We start from the raw sequence: 4,306 nt of genomic DNA, 5'->3' as shown, positions 1-4,306 counted from the left end.
TTTTTCTGTGTCAATTTATATCATCATAAGATTTTCTTCTTTATCCTTTTTATATGGTGGATTACATTGATTAGGTTTCAAAGGTTGAACAAACCGTGCATACCTGAATAAATCCCACTTGGTCACAGTATATAATTCTTCTTATACATTGTTGAATTTTATTTGCTAATATTTTATTGAGGATTTTTGCATCTAAGCTCAGAATTGATGTTAATTTTTATTTAAATATTTGGTGGAAGTCTACAATAAAACTGTTCAAGCCTGGAGATACTTGGGGGAGGATCTCCTAACTATACATTCAGTTTCTTTAATGGTTACGGGGCTATTCAGAGTATCTATTTCATCTTGATTGCGTTTTGGGTGGTTTCTGAATTTAGAGGAATTTGTTCACTTCTTCCATGTTGTTGAATTTGTGAACATAAAGTTTTTGTGCTATTTCCTTATCTTTTTAATAGCTGCAAGGTATGTAATGATATTTTCAGTTTGATTTGTCATAGTGGCGATTTATGTCTTCTCTCTTTTTAATCTTTGTCAGTCTTGCTAGAAGTTTATCAAATTCATTGCTGTTTTTTTAAGAACTAGCTTTTTGTTTCTTTTTTTTTTTTGGTTTTCTATTTTATTGATGTATGGTTTTATCTTTATGATTTCTATTTTTCTACTTTCTTTGAATGTGCTTTGCTCTTTTTGCTTATAGCATCTGCCCAAGACAACCATAAAAAGCTACTAACCTCAAGAAACTACCCATACAGAATTATCTATTTCTCCTTTTAGCCAGATCAGTTTTTTGTTTGTTTGTTGAGACACAATCTTGCTGTTTCCCTGAGGCTGAAGTGCAATGTCACTATCTTGGCTCACTGCAACCTCCGTCTCCCGAGTTCAAGCAATTCTCCTGCCTCAGCCTCCTGAGTAGCTGGGATTACAGGTTGGTCTCAAGCTCCCTGCCTCAGCCACCCAAAGATGCTGGGATTATAGGCATGAGTCACCACGCCCTGCATCAGCCTGATCAGTTTTTATGTATTTTGAGCCTGTGTTGTTTGGTGCTTATACATTTAGGGTCACCATGTCTTTTTGGTTAATAGATCCTTTTCTGATTACATAATGTCACTCCTAGTCCCTAGTAATTTTCTTTGCTCTGTAGTCTACTTTATGTGTTATTAATATAGCCTAGCCATTCCCTTTTTTTTCTTTTTTCTTTTTAGAGGAGGAGGTGGGAATGGGGTTGGAATTAGGAATATTCCTTAACGGGTTCAGTGACTTCACTTACAGGAGCCTCAGTTTCCCTAGTTTAGGACATAGAAAACGGAAGAAGATATGGAACGCTTCATGAATTTGCATGTCATCCTTGCACAGGGGCCATGCTGATCTTCTCTGTATCGTTCCAATTTTAGTATATGTGCTGCCAAAGCAAGCACCTGTTTTTTAATGTTTACATAATTGTCATTTTCTCTTCTTTTATTTTTAGCCTGCATATGTCATTTTGCTTGAAGTGAGTTTCGTGGAGATTGCATATAGTTGGGTCATCTGTTTTTTGCCAGTTCTATGTGTGTTTTAATTAATTACTTGTTTTGTTTAGTTGTTGTTTTGTGGTTTTTTTTGAGATGGAGTTTTACTCTTGTCGCCCAGGCTGGAGAGCAGTGGTGTGAGCTCGGCTCCCTGCGACCTCCCTCTCCTGGGTTGAGGAGATTCTCCTGCCTTAGCCTCCTGAGTAGCTCAGATTACAGGTGCCTGCCACCATGCCTGGCTAATTTTGTATTTTTAGTAGAGGCAAAGTTTCACCATGTTGGCCAGACTGGTCTCGAACTCCTGACTTCAGGTGATCCATCCACCTTGGCCTCCCAAAGTGCTGGGATTACAGGTATGAACCACTATGCCAGGCCATTCCTTTTTTTTTTTTTTTTTTTTTTGAGATGCAGTCTCACTCTGTCACCCAGGCTGGAGTGCAGTGGCTTGATCTAGACTCACTGCCACCTGTGCCTCCCAGTTCAAGCGATTCTCGTGGCTCAGCCTACCAGGTAGCTGGGATTACAGGAGCCCGCCACCATGCCCGGCTAATTTTTGTATTTTTAGTAGAGACAGGGTTTTGCCACATTGGACAGGCTGGTCTCGAACTCCTGACCTCAGGCAATCCACCCATCTCAGCCTCCCAAAGTGCTGGGATTACAGGCGTGAGCCACTGCGCCTGGTTGTAAGCCACCGCACTCGGCTGTGGGCCACTGCACCTGGCCTTAATTATTAATAGTTAGACATTATTTACATTGAAAGGAAATATTGATAAGGAATAAATGTGCCATTTTATTATTTAGTTTATGTTTGCTCATTCCACCTTTTGTCCTTCTATTGCCTGCCTCTTACCTTTTGGTGAGCTATTGAACGTTTTTTAAAATTCCATTTTGATACATCAATAGTGATCTTGAATATATCTCTCTTTTAATTTTTATTTTTTGAGACAGTCTTGCTCTCTCACCCAGGCTGGAGAGCAGTCACACTATCATAGCTCACTGCAGCCTCAACCTCCTCCCAAGCTCAAGCGATCCTCTACCTCAGCCTCTCAAGTAGCTGGGACTACAGGCACATGCCACCTTATTTTTTAAAGACTTGCTTTAGGTGTTGGTATATACATATGTATCATATCACAGTTGATTTCTAAGCAACATTTTAGCACTTCAAGTGAGGTATAGATACCTTACTTTCATTTAGATCACTTGACTCTCTCTACCTGTTAAATAAATATAAATGTTTTAAGTGATTTCTCTACACACATTGAGCACCGTGTTAGATGATATAAATATGGCTTCAGCCCTCAAATAGTACTTTTAAAAAGCATGAAGCTTAGTTTATTATATTTACCTCTATCATAACCCTTCTACTTTTCTTTCTTCCTGAGGTCTCAATGTTGATCCTTAGGTTATGTGTGTACATGGATACACATTCATAGTACAAAAAGGCCAGGAAGAAGATAAACCAACATATTGCTAGTGGTTACCTCCAGGTGATAGATTTAGAGATCATTTTTCATCATATATTTTATTATTTTATTAATATATGGGCCAGGCACAGTGGCTCATACGTGTAATCCCAGCAATTTAGGAGGCCGAGATTGGGGGATCCCTTGGGCCCAGGAGTTCAAGACCAGCCTGAACAACAAAGCAAGACCTCATCTCTACAAAAACTTTAAAAATTAGCTGGGTGTGGTGGTACACACCTGTGGTCCCAGCTACTCAGGAGACTGAAGCAGGAGGATCGCTTGAGCCTAGGAGTTTGAGGCTACAGTGAGCGTGATTGTGCCACTGCACTCCAACCTGGGCAACAAAGTGAGACTCTGTCTCAAAAACGAAAACAAATACATATATATTTGCACATACATGCATCATGTTCATAATAAGATAAAAGCAATCATTGCTTATTTAATGGAAATCGGTCCTCTGCTCTTTATATACCTGTTTATATCTTCCTGGGAACACTGCATGGAAAGGTACACAAAAAGCACTATTGAGGTGAAAATGACAACCTCTTACTGGGAAACAAATAGCATTTGTAAAAAATTTTTATAATAAACCATTAAACACCAGGTATAGAGGCTTGCAGTGACTCATGAAGAATTTATCAGATTGCATTATTTTTGCAAAATAACCCTAAGTGAAGACCTTATAACTTCAGTCTTCTTCCTCTCGTCACTTTGTTCAACATTCTTCATGTAGACTGGGCATGGTGGCTCACACCTATGATCCCAGGACTTCGGCAGGCCGAGGTGGGAGGATTACTTGAGTCCAGGAGTTCAAGACCAACCTGGACAACTTGGTGAGACCCCATGTCTAAAAAATAATTTTAAATTAGTCAGGCATGGTGGAGCAGAACTGTAGTCCCAGCTACTTGAGAGGCTGAGGAGGGAGGATCACTTGAGCCTAGGAGTTTCAGACTGCACTGACCTATGATCATGCCACTGCAGTCCAGCCTGAGTGATAGAGCAAGACCCTGTCTGACCAAAAAGAAAAGGAGCATACTTCATGTGGATGAAGTTTTCAAAGTCATATTTTCTGTCAAGTCTTCTGTTAAAACATGTTTTATTAATAGTTAAATAATATTGAGCACTTACTTGCTCCAGGCTTTTGTTTAAGACCTGAATAAGATGAAAGAAACATGTTCTTTTCTTTGAGCTTTAGAGTAGTGCAGGACTCTACAGGGGCACAAACACCATGAAGTAAAGTGTTTCGATGGAAGCTGATGGCAGGTGGGAGCACAAAGTCAGAAAGGGTACACTTTGATAGTGGTAGATATTGCATGGGTGGGTAGATGGTGGTCAGCAAAG

General features: G+C 39.8%; 1 non-coding gene across 1 annotated transcript; it reads right to left on the bottom strand.

Annotated features, from left to right (window-relative positions):
- Nucleotides 1-1,305: 1,305 nt before the first annotated feature.
- On the bottom strand, nucleotides 1,306-1,412 carry LOC135269229 (U6 spliceosomal RNA). The gene has a single exon (XR_010337555.1). It is a non-coding gene; the product is annotated as a U6 spliceosomal RNA (small nuclear RNA).
- Nucleotides 1,413-4,306: the final 2,894 nt, after the last annotated feature.

Source organism: Aotus nancymaae, unplaced genomic scaffold (assembly GCF_030222135.1).
Source record: "Aotus nancymaae isolate 86718 unplaced genomic scaffold, 86718_ANA_hifiasm-v0.15.2.pri h1tg000004l, whole genome shotgun sequence".
In the NCBI taxonomy this organism is placed as follows: domain Eukaryota; kingdom Metazoa; phylum Chordata; class Mammalia; order Primates; family Aotidae; genus Aotus; species Aotus nancymaae.
This window is presented reverse-complemented; position numbering and strand designations above follow the sequence as displayed.